At 47.4% G+C, this 18,030-nt stretch overlaps 1 protein-coding gene across 4 annotated transcripts in view; it reads left to right on the plus strand.

The window, feature by feature from the left end:
• The window catches only part of CACNA2D2 (calcium voltage-gated channel auxiliary subunit alpha2delta 2), a 570,874-nt gene that overhangs the window by 113,326 nt on the left and 439,518 nt on the right, over positions 1-18,030 (plus strand). The gene's annotated exons all lie outside the window — the stretch shown is intronic.

Genomic DNA, 18,030 nt, shown 5'->3' on the forward strand with positions numbered 1-18,030 from the left:
CTTTGGTGGTCGACATGGCCAATCAGAGAGAATGTCAAGGGTTTCAAGGATCCACCCCTAAAAACAGGGATGCCAAGAAACTGGACCTCTTTGGCCGGAAGGTCTACTTGACAGCAGGCCTGCAACTTCGTATAGCCAATCAGCAGGCCATAGTAAGCCGCTACGGGCATAACACCTGCTCATCTATGGCTAAGTTTACAGAACTTCTGCCCCAAGAAGCTTGGGGGGGAAGTTGTCTCCGCTTGTGGAGGAGGAGAAACTGGTCTCCCGAGCATCTTTCCAAGCAGCCTTGGATCTGGCGGATGCGGCCTCCCCCACTTTGGCCACATGGGTGGTTATGAGGAGAGGCTCCTGGCTACAGGTCTCTGGTCTTCCCCACGAGATCCAGCTGACCATTCAAGACCTTCCCTTCGAGGGTGTAGCTCTCTTCTCCGAGAAGATGGATAAGAGACTTCACAGCTTGAAGGACTTGAGGGCTACCCTTCATTCGCTGGGGCTTCACACGCCTGCTACCCAGTGCAGACATTTTAGGCCTCAACCTGCCCCTCGTTCTTACCAACCCCAAAACCGCCAGGACGCTCCGTGAAGGCAGAACAGGAGCACTCAGAGGAGGTAACGCCCTCCCTCTGGACAAAGCTCGGGCCAGCCCAGGGTCCCACCAGGCTCTAGGCCACCCTTTTGAGGGTATGGTTGAGGATGGCTTGCCAGTACGACCTTTGGATCCTTCCCATCTTACTTTCTCATCCCGTCTATCCCCTTTTTACCGTGCCTGATCTCGAATTACTTCAGACCGATGGGTGCTCTGCGTGGTAGAGAGGGGATATTCCATCCAATTCTGTATCCCCCCCAACCCCCTTCCCCGACCCTCTTCAGGGACCCCTCTCACGAGCAGCTTCTAATTCAAGAGGCGCAGTCCCTCCTCTCGGTAGGGGCAGAGGAGGAGGCTCTTCAGGAGCTAAGGGGCAAGGGTTTCTACTCCCGGTATTTCCTCATACCGAAGGCCAAGAGGGGCCTCAGACCCATACTGGACCTGCGACAGCTCAACAAGTACGTAAAGAAACTCAAGTTTCGCATGGTCTCACTAACCTCCATTATCCCCTCACTGGATCCAGGAGACTGGTACGCCACCCTCGACTTGAAGGACGCGTATTTTCATATCGCAGTAGTCCCACATCACAGACACTACCTCAGATTTGTGTTGAACAGAGGCCACTACCAGTTTGCCGTCCTCCCGTTCGGACAGTCAACTGCCCCCCGAATATTCACAAAATGCATGGCCATCGTCGTGGCTTTCCTGCACAAGTGCCAGTTGCAGGTTTTTCCATACCTCAACGAGTGGCTGATCAAAGGTCGCTCGAGAGACCAGGTGGAGGCTCAGGTCGAGTTTATAAGGAGGACCTTCCTCGACTTAGGTCTCCTCCTGAACGAGGAGAAATCTACTCTGTCCCCAGTGCATAGGCGCGGTCCTGGACTCTACCCAAGCCAGGGCATACCTCCTGGAGGCCAGGTTTCACTCACTTAAGGACATCATACAGAGCCTCAGACGGTTCCCCACAACGTCGGCAAGAAACTGTCTAAAGCTGCTGGGACACATGGCCTCCTGCACATACGTGGTGCAGCATGCTAGGCTAAGGCTACGCCCACTCCAGTCTTGGTTGGCGTCGGTTTACTGACCAGCCAGAGATGCGTTGGACAGGGTCGTAACCCTGCCCCACCTGGTACTGGCTTGACCCTTGAATGGTTTGCGCAGGGGTGCCTTTTGCCAGCCCTCGCTCACCTTGGTGTCAGACGCCTCGGATCTGGATTGGGAGAGCCTCAAGGGGTCCTCAAGGGGACCTCAAGACCCAAGGCCTCTGGTCTCCGGTGGACGTCACTCTTCATATCAATGTCAAAGAGCTGAGGGCAGTGTGTCTGGTCTGCTACGCTTTCAAAACACACATAACGGGCACATGTGTTTCAATCCTCACGGACAACACCTTGACGATGTTTTATATCAACAAACGGGGGTGCACGCTCCTCTCCCCTGTGCCGAGAAGCCCTTGCGCTGTGGGATTTCTGCATAAAGCACTCGATCCACCTGCAGGGTTCATACCTCCCAGGGGTGCGAAACACACTGGCCGACAGCCTCAGCCGGACCTTCAATGGCCACAAGTGGTCCCTTCGGCCAGACTTGGTGAGCTCAATCTTCCGGTTCTGGAGCTCTTCCCAGATAGACCTGTTCGCCACACTGGGCAACAGGAAATGTCAGACACTTTGTTCCCTCAGAAACCATGGCTCGGGGTCCATCGGGGACACCTTCCTTCTTTCATGGGAGGTCTTCTTGCTATATGCTTTCCCACCCATCCCCCTAGTCCACAGGGTGCTCCTCAAGATCCGCAGGGACTGGGCCCGAGTCATGCTAATAGCGCCGGCGTGGCCGCATCAGCACTGGTTCACCTCGCTCCTGGAAATGTCCATAGCGGCCCCACTCACCTTACCGCTGGTCCCTTACCTGATCACTCAGGACCAGGGCTGACTCCGGCACCCGAATCTGGAGTCGCTCCACCTTACGGCCTGGATGCTCCATGGCTAAGTGCCACAGAGCTGTCTTGTTTGGACCAGGTCAGACAAGTCCTCCTGGGTAGTAGAAAGCCCTCCACCAGGGCTACTTACCTGGCCAAGTGGAAAAGGTTTTCCATCTGGGCAGAGCAACATAGTCAGTCACCGCTCCTCGCCTCCATACCGTTTATACTGGACTACATCCTTCACCTAAAGCATCAAGACTTGTCCTGATCATCAATAAGGGTCCGCTTGGCCGCTATCTCCGCCTTCCATCCAGGCTCAGATGGTCTCTCGGTCTTTGCAAACCCTATGGTCAGTCGTTTTCTCAAGGGTTTGGACAGGCTCTTTCCACACACAAGTCAGCCTGTCCCTGCCTGGGACCTCAATTTAGTCCTCTCCAGGCTTACAGGCACGCCACTTGAACCTCTGGCCACCTGCTCCATGTTATATCTCTCATTCAAGGTTGCGTTCCTCGTGGCAATTACCTTGGCTCGATGGGTTTCGGAGCTCAGGGCCCTCACGCCTGAGCCCCCTTACACAGCTTTTCATAAGGTCCAGCTCAGGCCTCATCTGGCTTTTCTCCCGAAGGTCGTCTCCCATTTTCACATGACCCAGGACATCTTCCTCCCAGTGTTTTATCCCAAGCCGCACTCCTCCGATAGGGAGCGCAGGCTGCACGCACTGGACGTGCGTAGGGCCTTAGCCTTCTACATAGAGAGAACAAAGTCGTTCCGGAAGTCCGTCCAACTCTTTGAAGCCGTGGTGGACAGAATGAAGGGCCTCCCGGTATTCTCTCAACGCATATCGTCATGGATAACGTCCTGCATTAGGGAGTGCTATACCCTGGCAAAGGAGCCCACTCCGCAGGTAACCGCTGACTCTACCAGGGCCCAGGCCTCCTCTGCGGCATTCCTGGCACAAGTCCCTATTCAGGAAATTTGCAGGGCAGCTACGTGGTCCTCAATACATACATTTACATCACACTGTGCAATTACACAACAGTCAAGGGACGATGCAGCTTTTGGGCGAGCCGTGCTCTTTTCTGTGGATAACTCCGACCCCACCTCCTGAGCTCTAGCTTGTGAATCACCTGCTTGGAATGGACATGAACAATCACTCGAAGAAGAAAAAATGGTTACTCACTTTCTCGTACCTGTTGTTCTTCGAGATGTGGTGTTCATGTCCATTCCAAGACCCACCCTCCTACCCCTCTGTCGGAATAGTCGGCAAGAAGGAACTGAGGGGGTGGGGGATCGGCAGGGCCCGATATTGGGAGCCATGAAGGTGCCACTCCAGGGGGTGCCCAGGCTGGCCTTACAGACGCTACTAGGGGAAGAATCTTCTGGCTGGCATGCACGCAGCGCGCACACACCTGCCTGGAATGGACATGAACAACACATCTCGAAGAACAACAGTTATGAGAAAGTGAGTAACCTTTTTTTCCCCCATCTGGGCGGTGGCCCCACTGTTAGGCTACCCACACAGGTCAGTGGAGCAAACTTGCATTGGTAGCTACAGCTGGCCTCCTTGTGTCGAGCCTAGGAGCCGGCACTAGCAGAGAGAAGGTACTGGAGCCATTGCTGCTTCAACTTCAGAGGAAGAGTCAGCAGGAAGGGGTCATTGAGCTGAAATAAAGACTATACTGAACCACAGTCCACCAGACTGTTGAGCTCCCAGGACTCCAGCAGTGTGTGCTACGCATGCACACCTGTAGGGTTCCTCCTCCTTACCCGGACATGGCCCATGGGTTCTACACAGCGTGAGACCTTCAGGCAGGGCAGGAAGAGGACAGACTCCTGCACCCAGATCTCCTGTGTCCCAGCCCAGTGCCCTGTCCACTAGGTCACACTATCTGCCTGTCTTTACCTATTTCAGATGGCAGGTGACCTTTGTGGGGAAGTATTTCCTTCAGACACTGCCTGTGTTTAGCTGGGAGCTAGGGAGGGGCTCAACTGATACAGCACGCACACATCATACTGTGCCCAGTCACAACAGAGCAGAAACCCACCCAGCAATAAAGATGAAAATTAGCTTTCTCTGCTCAGCACTTGCATTTAAAGAGAAGAAGGTGGGGGGTGGGGGGAATACCACACTGCCTAAACTGGAAACATTTAAAGGTATAATCTCCTTGCTTTGTTAATTAATAGTGATAATCTGTCCCTTCTCCCACTTGTTTCCTAATTGCTGGTTAGTAGTTTTTGTTTTAATTATATTTTTAATTCACTCCTAATCAAATCTTGGCTGACTTGCTTCATTTATTTAATTAATTTATTTTTTTGGGCTGTATGTGTGCCTGTCTCTGTCTCTTCCCCACCTCCCCTCCCCTTCTCTTCGTCTTCCTTCCTCCCTCCACCTTTCCCTCACTGTTCCTGAGCTGGACCTGATCCAGTAATCCAATTTGAATCCAATCTCTCAAGTCTGGAATTCTAATTTACAGATTGCAGAGAGGGAGTTGAACAATGCGCACACACCAGGATGGGAGTTTATTGTCTAATCTAATCAGGGACAATCAGATGTTTGTAACAAGTCTATGAGAACTGTATTGGGCCCATTTGTAGAGCAGTGTAACCAGCCTTCTAATAACGCTAACACGATTTAGGGCTTTGTGCACTTTCATGCAGATTATGTCGTACGTTTTCCTTTCTTCTTGTATGTATGCTTGGCAGAAGCCCAGCCCTGTTTGCTTTAAAACTTTGTAAGCTGCTTGGTGTGCTCTGAGGCTGCAGAGAGATGTGAGGCCGCACATCCTTCCATTGTGGTTTCTGCAGGGCCTGAGTGATGGTGCTAGTGGCACCAAGCGCCCTGTGTGTGGAAGAGACCGGAGTACTTCCTGAGCAGAGGCCTCTGCAACTCGCTCCATGTGGGTCTTACAAGCAGCCACAGCAGTGTGCCATGTCTGTCACTCAGGATGCATTTGAGCTGCACTGCTGGGAAATAGGAGGCAGTAGGTCATGTCTGGAGATACCTTATAAGTCTCTGCATTGAAGATACTTCCTAACCTTGTACATATGTGTATGAGCCCTCAGGCACTTTTGGCTGGGAGAGGATGTTGTCAAAGAATGAATAAATATACAATGGCCTTTTTTCTGTCTTGCTACAGGGCATGTAAAACCTGGTGCTTGGGTTTCGTAGATTTATTTGTTTTAGTTTATATGTAGAGTGTGCGTGGGCTGTGGGCTCCATCAGTGGTTTTCTAGTGGTTAGAGCAAAGGTTCAGAGGCCAGGGAAATGCTGTTTTCCCCTTCCTCAAGCATTACTGGCTAGCCTTGGGCAAGTAGTTACTTTGTCTTCTTGTGCTTTCCTGGTCAAATAAATTATCTCTCCTCCTTTCTCTATTATCGCCACTAGTGTCCAGCTTTCATCAAAGAACTGAGCTGCCTTGGAGTCGGTCACTTACTGTGGGTCACTGCTGCTCATCTGTCTGTACTTATGGGCTTGGCTCAGGGATTTATTCTGGGCTTCTGTATTTCCTCATGCTGCTAAAGTATTTTCTCTCTGGTGCTTGCTCCACATTGAAGTCTCTCCTGAGACAGGTATGATGCAGGCAGTTTCAGCATGCTTCTGTTCATTGAACTGTCCTCAGTTGTAGGCTCTGAACTCCTAAAGTTGCTCGGGGGGGCGGCCCAACTGCATTTGACTTAGAGGGTTGCATTTTCTAAATTGGCTGAGTAAAATTTGCCCTGGCACCTTTATACCTGGCGTACGCATACCCGAAAGCACAAGCCTCGTGGGTGCTGAATTGCACACATAAGCCTGGAGGTACAAGATAGACTCTAAGCTCTTTGGGGCTCTTTGCCTTTTCATTCTGGGCCTGATTCTTGTTTGCACTAAGGCTCGTTTACGCTACTCTGGCAGCATGCAGGAGCCTTAAAGAGGGGAGGGGGAATTCTAAGTACACTCTCTTTAAGGCTCTTCACACTGCCACAGTAGTGTACAGAGGCTTCCTTAGGGTAAGTGAGAATCAGGCCCTATATATCTGTACTCTGCCTAGCACAACAGGCCCTGATTCCTCACTGGGATCTCTTGCTGCTACAATGCAGATGTAATAATGGGGTGTCACAAATGATGTGGGTGCATCTTACAGGAGATTGCACCCTGTGAACATTTGGCCCAAATTTACAAATATTTTTTTTTTTAAATCTTGAGTTAAAAAATGTGGGGGGCTGCAGTCCCCGGTTAAGCTTTTTCATTCCTATTGTTGCAAGAGCCCCAAAGACCCCTGTAACTCATAGAATAGAAAGAGGGGTAGTTTTTTAAAATTTTGCCAGTAATGTTTGGCTTTGTATTTGACAGCACTTTGCTGTCATACAGCCATCGCTGTCACTCTTTTTCAGGTTCCCCTACATAATTAGTGTTTCATGTTGTTTCTGTTGCTCTTTCTCCAGGGTAGTACCAGACTTTCTTAAAAATAGGTTTTAATGGACTGAATTTCAAGTTGGTAATATCCCTTTAAGCAACATAACAGCTATAGAATACTGAAGTGAACAACCCACGTACATTTAAAACCTGGCAAACCCTAGCTTCAGTTTCACTGTTGCTGTTTTTTTAAAAAAAGCCAAGAACATGAAGGCGCTTTTGTACAGAAAATACCCTAGAGTCCTGCGTAGTTATGAATATTCCCCTAGATGCAGATTGGCACTGAGCAGTGTTTATTAGAGAGGAAATTGGACATAGCCAGTTGATGCACTCTTTAGTCCCTGGAGACCTGGGTTTGCCTGGCTTAGGTTGTCGTGTAGTTTGTGGATGTTTGTCTTACCCACATTTACGCATTAGTGTTAATAAATGTGTTCATACTAGTTAATGTTTGTAAAGCACTTTGAAGACATAAAGTGCTCTGCAGAGTCAGTCATTTTCTGACCCAAAGCTTGGCATCGCTGGCAATCGCAGCTGCATCCCAGCTGGGAGTATATGCATGTTTAAATTCAGGACTGCTGTGCATGGGCAGAACTGCAGCCAGGATCTAGGTGCTTTGGTAGAGACATGTGGCATCCCAGGGCTGGAAGAGCCAGGGGTGCTGTCGGTCAAGATTGAGGTGCATAGGCACAACTGTGTTGGAGCCTAGGACCTCCATTCCTGCCCCCTTCCTTTTTCCAAATGCAGCTTTAAAAGCCTCTGGCTCAGACACAGCTCTCCGTGCCGATCGAAGAACATACAAGGATAGAGGGGGTAAATAAAATTTATGGCTGTAGGTACTCAAATGCTCAGTGTCACTGTAAGAAATGGAGAGACCGGATCTAGTTAGGAAGTGAGGTCAGAGAATGGAGTTTCAGCTTAATTCTACTCTAGATAGGCAACTTTATGAGCTGCCAGCTCAGTTAGAGATTGTAATTACTGTGGACATTTGTGCAGTTTTGGGGCATTAGCCTTTAGAGTCTTGAGAGCTCAGTTCAAATCCTGCCTTGTGGTCCAAGTGAAAGTGAATTTGGTGATCTCTGCTTAGGAGAGGTGCAGGACTGGAAGAGTAGGGGCAGATGAGGAGCATTGATAGAGCTGTATGAGTGACCCCTGAATTGGCATAGCAGAGGCTGGTGCAGGTCAGGAATGAGAGAGAGCCTCAAACCTGCATGAAGGCAGCTTTCACAATCCCTGTTATGTGGCTTGACTCTATGCCGCTGCCACTAAACTCTATATAACAGGCAGCCTGCCTCATCCACCCTCTCTCTCTCAGTGCAAATGATGGGTGCCTAGGCTGCCCACACCTCTGTCTGCATCCTTGAAGCAGTGAGCGTGAAACGTGGCAGCATCAGGCACAGCCCATAGCATAGAGCTATTACATATTCTCAGGGCAGCTGATGTCCATTAAACATTTGAGTGATATTGGAACAATGTACAAAATATCTACATTAGGTATCTAGCAAATCTTAATAAAAAAAAAAGCCGACAAGAATGTAAATTGCACATACAATTGCGATAACGAGCTGCAGATAACATTAAAGAGATCGTATCAATTTAATGCAAGTTTAGTGCCAAGCTCTGTGATCCGCTCTTTAAAGAGCAATCCTTGTTAGGCAGTGGAATTTCAGCAGGAAGTATGTAAATTTCCTGAGCCTTCTGTACAAGCCATCTCTAAACCTACAACCTCGAGCTTCAAGAAAATGTCTGCTTCCTGGGGATGAATGAAAAGCTGCCCAGTTGCCATAATGATGATATCCTCTTTGTTTTAAAATAGGCTTCCCAAGCCTGCTGGCCTTTGGGTGCCTAACAAACTAGAATTAAAAATGTACCTTACCACAGAGGCAGCCCAGCTCAGTAGATTCCAGAACCATAGGAGAAATCTCGAGCAATGCACCTACCGGCATGTAATCATGTGACTACCCACATGGCAAGTGAAACTGATGGAAGCAGAAGTCCTTTCCCCAGGACCATGCCTCACCTGGACACTGGTCTCTACTGCAGAGTGACTGGATACAGTGGTCCTAGGCTTCATGCTGTAATATTAAAGAGCTTGAATCACATTAGCCGAATAATGAGGTAATGGGGTTACAGACACTACGTGGGCAAAGACATTGTCTGCAGCAGCGTGAGAGTAGCATTTGAGGGTAGATTTGAACAGTCCTATAACCCAGTCTAGAACTTGCAGATTGGTACTTCTATCTGGGCTAATGCTTACAACAGTCTCCCATGTCTTCTGGGCCAGCTGACCTTTTCCCCCCTTAAATCTCTTCTTTAGAGCCCATGATTTCCATCTTATAGTGTTTTGATTTCTCCATACCCATTGCACCTACTGAGATGAATTCAGCCAAATAAACCATCTTAAAATATTATTGTCTGAGCTGTGCAATCAGTCTTGAGCACAGTGTGACTCTGGTCCCCTTTTAGTGCAGGGCATGAGTTGCAAGTGAGATCGAGGGAAGTGATTATTCCCCTTTATTCGGCACTGATGAGGCCACAACTGGAGAATTGCGTCCAGTTTTGGGTCCCCCACTACAGAAAGGATGTGGACAAATTGGAGAGATTCCAGCGGAGGGCAACTAAAACGATTAGGGGGCTGGGGCACATGACTTATGAGGAGAGGCTGAGGGAACTGGGGTTATTTAGTCTGCAGAAGAGAAGAGTGAGAGGGGGGATTTGATAGCAGCCTTCAACTACCTGACTGGGGTTCCAAGGAGGATGGAGCTAGGCTGTTCTCAGTGGTGGCGGATGACAGAACTAGGACTAATGGTCTCAAGTTGCAGTGGGGGAGGTCTAGGTTGGATATTAGGAAAATCTTTTTCTCTAGGAGGGTGGTGAAGCACTGAAATGGGTTCCCTAGGGAGGTGGTGGAGGAATCTCCATCCGTAGAGGTTTTTAAGGCCTGGCTTGACAAAGCCCTGGTTGTGATGATTCGGTTGGGGTTGGTCCTGCTTTGAGCAGGGAGTTGGACTAGATGACCTCCTGAGGTCCCTTCCAACCCTAATATTCTATGATCTCTGCCTGCAATGTCTTCCTTTCCTGTCTCCTGTTGATAGTAATGCCAGTGCCAATCACTGGACAATCATGAGGCTTTAAAAATAATGTATATGGGTTTTTTTCTTTGCCTTCTAGATTTTGGTTCTTTAGGGATCATATTTTCAAGCTTTTTCCCCCTGCAATGAAGAGGGCAAGAAACATTTTTTTTTGCATGATACCTCAGCTTTAATTTTTAATCACCTGACTCCAGGAGCTGCAGCTTTAAGGAAAATATCAAACATTGTGAGACTTGCAATAAAATCATAAGAGTTGGCAACACTGTATGACTTCACTTGGCCCTGTTGTTGCTGAAGCAGAGGTTGGTTCACACCCATTGCAGCATGAATGAATATGCATGCACACAATTAGCCTTGTTAAGCTGGACTCTGGAAACCATTTGTATTGCATAGCAACAACAACTTTATTGAACCTAACTTATGAGCAGTTTCACATTCTGACTTGCCAGTAGATGGCACACTTTGTATGAATGAATTATCTACATATAAACAGATATATCTCTTGTGTATACTATTGCCAGAGCAATCTTCACTACTCACTTTCCACACACATAAATGGAGACTCCCATAACTTTTATAGTTGCCATTAAGGTAGCTGGGTGAGAATTTAGATCTAAAGATTCAGCTTTGCAGAGGTTGTGGGTGGGAACTGATGGTGGGGGCGGGGGAACCAAGTGACAATGTTGGGAGCAATATAAGCAGTATAAGTGCTAAATATTACACAAGCAAAACAGGGCCAGCTGTGGAGACTTTGGAGAGTAGGTGTCCTGAAAAAAACCAACCTCAAGATAATATTTTTGCCTTTTCAAGCAACTTTCATCAAAGAAACTCAAAGCACTTCACAAACAGTAATAAATTAAACTTCACAACACTCTGATGTGGTGGTTGTGGCTGACGATCCCTACTTTACACATGGAGAAACTGAGGCACAGAGCAGTTTCACATAGCAAGTGTGACAGAGCTGAGAGTAGAACCCACATCTCCTGAATCTCAGTGCAATGTCTGTAACCATGAGACCATTCCTCAAAGGTTATGACTAGAGATAAAATAGCAAAACTGCTGGAGGAGAATGATGGTCCAAAGCCGCCTCTACGTACTTTTTTTGTATCAGAGTCTGCTACAGGGCCATGGGTTTTAAATGTTGGTGGTCAACCATAAATTGTCTATTTGTATAATAGTGTCCAGCTGTTCTTTGCCTCCTCTGTACAAAACCACTGCTCTGCTCTTTTCTCTGCATGCTTTTGCAACCTGCTGGAGGATATGTGCTCAAGTGCAACTAAACGACAATTGAACAATGAAGATGGGGCTGGGGATATGGGCAGCCTCAGTCTAGGATGCCCGTAACATGATATTATGGTTGCAGGGATATATTGTATCTTGACTCCACTCGCAACTCTCCCATGGTCTCCCTTTTTTTAGCTACAGACTCACACATGTACGTTTCTTAGGGAAAACCCCGCAGTTCATCTCACTTTTAAACCGGTCACCATGTTACAGTACTCCCTGTTTCACTGATTGTATTACTCCAGCAGGGCCTGAACCCATTGGGCCTGCCATATACTGCTGTTCAGGTGTTGTCAGCAGCTGATAGATGAAGGGACTTAGGACAGCTTTTTCAAAACAAGTATGACTGATTGATCCATGGGTACATCGCAAGTAGAGAGGCCAGGGTTAAAATAACAACTGCCTAACCACATGTAGTTTGCAGTGTTGTTGTCGTGTTGGTCCCAGAGTGTGAGAGAAACAGGGTGGGTGAGGTAATATTGTTTATTGGCCCATCTTCAATTGGTGAAAGAGAGTCAAGCTTCAGGACCTGAAGAAGAGCTCTGTGGAGCTCGAAAGCTTGTCTCTTTCACCAACAAAAGTTGGGCCAGTAAAAGATATTACCTCACCCACCTTGTCTCTGAGAGTGTGTGTGGCATTAAATGGACACTTTTCTCATCCCTTGAAGACCTGGACTTCACAGATGTCGCTCTCCTCTCACATACCCAACACCATATACAAGAAAAAACTCGACTCTACGCATTCAGTCAGCAAATTGGACTGAAAATCAACCGCAATAAGACAGATATCATGACCTTTAATATTGCCTCACCATCACCAGTACGGCTAGAGGATAATGTTCTCACCAATGGAGAAACATTCACATACTTGGGCAGCACCATCAGCCAGGATGGTGGAACAAGCCAGGACATCTGCAACAAAATCAGTAAAGCCAGGAACACCTTCAGGAACTTAAATACAGTCTGGAAATCATCAAAATACAGCACCAAAACTAAACTTAAGATTTATCAGAGCTGCCTACTTTCCACACTACTTTATATTGCAGAATGCTGGGGAATGAGAAAGCATGACATGTCCAAACAGTCTTCATTCCATGCAACCTGCCTCAGAAAAATCCTCCATATCTTTTGGCCCAGAACAATCTCAAACCAAGATCTATTGACACAGTGCAGCCAAGAGGATCTGAGCACCATCATTGCCAGGAGGTGTTGGAGATTGATCGGTCATGTGCTTCGGATGGACACTGATTCCATCACCAGAGTAGCAATAAGATGGACACCTGAACGCAAGTGAAAACGAGGCCGCCCGAAAACAACATGGCAAAGAGCTGTGGAAGCCGAGCTGAAAAACCTGGGTCACAGCTGGGGAACCATTGAAAGATTTGCCAGAAACAGACAGGAGTGGAGGAGCTTCATCACTGCCCTAAACGCCAGAAGTGTAATAGGAACATGATGATGATGACCTTGTCTCTGAACACATAATGTTTACTTTGGCCTTGGCCTTTCTTTGCTAGCTCTGGGTAGGCTGCCAGACTTGGGGTGCGTCAGGCAGCCTGACCACGCAGCCTCTACCTCTACCTCTACCTCTGATCCCCCCCACCACACTTGCTATCTCCCCTGAATGCACAGGCTCTCTTATTCATTCCAAGATGTGTTGTTCACGATTTTAAAGTTCCTTGGTCAGATTTGGGACCTTGTACCTCGTCCGTGTATTTCTTCAGGAGGGGCTGGCAGTAGCTTCCTTCGTATACCAGGCAATTGAATTAAAGCCACTGCTGAGTTCCTGGAAAGCTGGGAAAGCTCAAGCTGCACTTAACCCTTCAAGGTTCCATAGACCCAGCCCCACAATAACCTCTAACCATACAGAAATGTGTATAAAATTAGTCCAGATAATCCCCACATTGCTCATGCTTGAGTTTTCCCTGTGACATCACAGTGTCTCTGTCTGCCCCCTCCCCACCCAAACTAGATCCCCAATACCACCCCATCCAAGCAGTTTTTATTCCTCGTACGTCGAGCAGCAGTAAAACCAAAGCTGTAATAGCAGCCCTGCTAATTATATCACTGCAGATTTATTTCATGGTAATATTATTGCTGGCCTCAGGCGTCACCGCTATCATCAGAAAACATCAAATGATCACAGCTCCTTAGCTGCCTCCATTAAACCTGAGCAGAGCGTCTGGTCCTGTTTTTAAGTTTGTCTTTTGATGAGAGCCAAGGATTGATGGGTTGGTGAATGTGAGGTTCACAGAATGTGCCCTAAAGGGATTCTTGCCTAGCTATAGCAGCCATAAGGCACAGATGGCTGAATCGCTAGTGGAATGCATATTTGTTTTGGGTGGCGGGGAGTTACTTTAGAGTGTGTGTGCCTTTTATCTCCTCCGGACAGGCCTTGCCCTCTCTCCTTACCTGAATACAGCATGGGCTATGCAGCGTACCACACATGCAGGGCTCGAATTGAGGGAGGATGGCTGTCCTACTGATTAGTGGAATGAACTGTGGAACTAGAGTGGGGCTGAAACTTTTTTTTTTAATGAAAAATGTCCTTTTAACTACACAGAAATCTTGGCAATTTCCCGCCCCACCCATGCTTAATTAAATGCAGCAAATAGAATAGACTCGGAGGGACGTTTGTGTCATTAATTTCTGCCCCAGTGAGGAATCTATAACCCTCCCCCCTGCAGGTTGCAAGCTCTACCTACTCCTCAGCAGATGAGACAGTGACCTTAAACGACAACCTGGTTTGCTGTGATAAATGCACAAGGTAGGTCTAGAAAACTCTCGCCCATTTTGCTGCCAAGTATCCTTGATACATCCTGACATGCTGTTGTCCTGTGGAACTCACTCCCACGAGAGGTCAGTGTGTCAAATATCATGGACGGTGTGTACAATGGACTGGGTGATTTCATGACAGCAGAAGATCTGGGTAACCAACGTTCACACTTCCAAGGGTCAGCTAATCACCCCATAATAAGAAAAGGAGTACTAGTGGCACCTTAGAGACTGACCAATTTATTTGAGCATAAGCTTAATAATAATACCCCATAATACTGCATATTGGGCTAAGTTCATTATGAGGGGGATTGTCATGTGACACTGATGCAATGTTTTGGTCATGCCAAAGGTGAGGTTCTTGTCTAGCCAGACCGCTGGTTTGATTCCCTGTGGGAAATCGGTAGAATGCCTGTTTTTGAATCAGCCTCTAAGGAAATGCTGAGCACAGTGCAGAAGCAGGACGATTATTTCTGATCTAAGGTTTAGCAAATGTCGAGAGCACTAGGTGGTGACTGATCAATCAAGGGTCCCTGTCAAAATCTATAAAAATAGCTCCGTTGGTGTTGACTTTACAATCTCTGGCTGTACAGGCTTCTTTCGTTACTGGGAGACAAGCTGAGGTAGCAGAATGAATGGGCCAAAAATCTTGACTGAGATGGGGGTCAATAAATTACATGCAGACAAAAGACGCTTTACGCTCAGACTGTATCAATCTCCTAGTAATTTCAGCAAAACAGTAAGAGCAGAAATAGGCTGATAATTATTTAAATTGAACTCTGAGCCTTGAATATTTTTCCCCAAGTAACAGCTCTTCAGCACTTGTCCAGATGAGTGCTAATTTATCCAAATGGAAAGGTTTATTAAACATGTCAGCCAGTGCTTTAGTAATATTTAGGACAGCAATTTTACTTTATTATCTCTTTTAACAAAAGAAGGTCCGGGTTACTAGAACCAGGCTGTTCACTGAGATAATCCTACAGGGAATGTTGGAGCCAGTTCCAAGCAGGGAGACCTGTCATCCATGCCCAGTCATGACTTGCATTATCACTGTTCTCATTCAGTTTTGCCTCTGAATTGTGTGCAAATCCGGGACCTGACTCGAGTGGTGTTAGGCACAGAAAACTCACATGGACTTCAGTGGTGTTGCAGATGCTCAGAGTCTCTCCAGATCAGCTATTTGGGGGTGTTATTACAGGCTGCCACTATTGGAAACACTGAAACGGGCACAAGCTCACACAGATTAAATGGCACCTTAGAGACTAACAAGTTTATTTGAGCATAAGCTTTCGTGAGCTACAGCTTACTTCATCGGATGCATTCAGTGGATGAAGTGAGCTGTAGCTCACGAAAGCTTATGCTCAAATAAATTCGTTAGTCTCTAAGGTGCCACAAGTACTCCTTTTCTTTTTGCAAATACAGACTAACATGGCTGCTACTCTGAAACAAATTAAATGGACTCTGAATCAGGCTCTCAAGTCAGTGGGAGTCTTTCTGCTGACTTCAGTGGGCTTTGGATGAGCCCATAAAGAAATTAGTTTCACCTCCCTTCTCGTCCTTGCCATCTGTTGTTCTTTGTAGTGCCCCATTATTTACCATCTTTATTGTCACTTGTTTGAGAAACACAAACACCCAAAAAAGATCGAAGCCTACCAATGTCCGTCTTCTGTTACCAAAGGAAGTCGATCCTGTGGCTTGTACAGACCTGACCCTAATTGATACGCCTTTCTATGTTCACATTTTGTGATGATGTAAGCGAGTACACAGATGAATGCACAGGTAGGTAGATACAGTGTGGAGGTTTTGTGTGCTATGGCTTAACACAGGTAAGAATATAGATGCTTAGTGCAATAGATTCTGGGCTGATGGATCTACAAGCTGCTGATGCAGAGGTTTTTATTCATAGCTTAGTACCAGTCCATGGGTATTTCGTGTAATGTTGCTAAATGTGGGTAACTGTGCAGATATTAATTATTCAGTATAGAAAGGAGGCAACCCCTTTCTACATATGGTACAATGTAGTGATAGCTCATGGTCATTATTCTTTGTTATTTGTTTCTTGCATGTTACAAGATCAGCATTCCTCAAGCTGGTCTGGGGACGGTCTCATCTTAGCTGAGATCTGTTCAGTAGATCTCTGATTTTCTTTGGCGACATAATTGTACCAGGGTTCTCTCTGGTGAGCCACCCTATTGTGGTGCATTTCCTTTGATGCTCCTGTTAATATTCCAAATATATTTCTTTCTCTTGTAATTTGAGGGAGGGTTCCCCGAGCACAGTCGTCCAAGATTTTATTAAAGTGTATAATAAGTTTTCTCTATGTATATACAGTAACTACTCACTGAAAGTTGTAGTTATGTTCCTGAAAAATGTGACTTTATGCGAAATGATGGTAAGTGAATCCAATTTCCCCATAAGAATTAATGTAAATGGGGGGCGGGGGTTAGGTTCCAGGGAAATTTTTTTCGCCAGACAAAAGACATTATATACATAGACAGTATAAGTTTTAAACAAACAGTTTAATATTGTACACAGCAATGGATGATTGTAAAACTTGGTTGAGGTGGTGGAGTAAGAGGGTGGAATATTTCCCAGGGAATGCCTTACTGCTAAATGATGAACTAGTACTCAGCTGAGCCCCCAAGGGTTAATACGCTGTTGTTAATGTAGTCTCACACTCTGCAAGGCAGCATGGACTGAGGCAGGAAGGAGGAAACACAATAGATGGAGGGCAGTAGCTGCAAATGCTTCCTGCAAAAACTGAACATGATGATCAGCCCACGCTATCCAGCTGGAGTGCACCACTCTCTCCTCCTGACAGCACGTGCACGGCTGCACCAGTGCTAACTTTCCAAAGTGCTGAGGGGTGGGGGGGGGTGCATGAGAGAGAGAGACGTGCATTGCCCCTTTAAGTACACTGACTCCACTTCAAGTATGTTGCCCTTTTAAGTGGATCAGACAGGAAGCAACAGCTTCCAGCAAGCTCCCTCCTTTCTGTCCCTGAGCCCTGTCCCCCTCCTCTGCTTTGTGGAGTGCGGTACCAAGCGGGGGCAGGGGAGCAGGAGCAGGGGGACATCCTGATATCAGCACCCCTCCCCCAGCAAGCAGGAAACTCCCGGGAGCAGCTCCAAGGCAGAGGGCAGGGCAGGAGCAGCAGGCAGCGGGAGAGGGACAGCTGAACTGCTGCTGGGCAGCTGCCGAGCCACATACCTTACAGGGAATTTAGGGGAGCTGATGGGGGGGCTGTCCCCCCCCCTCCTGTTCCAATCCCCACAAGGAGGAGGGGCTGCTCTTCCAGAGAATCCTGCAAGCAGTGGACAAAGCAGCCAGCTGCCAAACGTTGTTATAGGGGAGCATTGCACAACTTTAAATGAGCTTGTTCCCTAATAGATCAGCAATGTGTTAACCAGGACAACATTCAGTGAGGAGTTACTGTATCTCTGTGACCAAAATACTTGGATCTGTGGCTTCTTCCAAATATGTGGGTGGAGCTGGAGCTATGGGTGTATATTGTTGAGCTACTGGAATGAAGTGGAAACATGTAGTTACTTTATATTGAAAATCTCTCCATGGTGGGGAGATAGTTGTAGTGTCTGAATCCTTTTCAGAGAATATCTTCCCCAGAGCCATCTTCTGTGGTGCTCTGAAATTCTGCTGTCTTCTAACCTTTCCCCCCCTCCAAAGAGACGGGCGGCCTTCCAGGGTCAGACTGTCGGACTTTTGGAGCTGTGCTCTCCATGGCTGATGTAAGACCCAAGCCTGCAAAATAATGAGGTGGAATTTTCTAAAGGGCTGGTGCTGGCTGGACTCTGCCCCCATTGAAGTCAATAGTAAAACTCCCTTTGGCTTCAGTGGGAGCGGAAGGTGTTCAGCACCCTGCGTGGTCTGGCTGTAGGGCAGCCTGCCACCTGCTGAATGGACTCCGCTGGACATTCACTAATAACCATGGTTCCCGATCAGTGCTCTGAGGAGTGGTGGAAAACCCCCAA

The sequence above is a fragment of the Eretmochelys imbricata genome, chromosome 7 (genome assembly GCF_965152235.1).
Source record: "Eretmochelys imbricata isolate rEreImb1 chromosome 7, rEreImb1.hap1, whole genome shotgun sequence".
NCBI classification, from domain to species: Eukaryota; Metazoa; Chordata; order Testudines; family Cheloniidae; genus Eretmochelys; species Eretmochelys imbricata.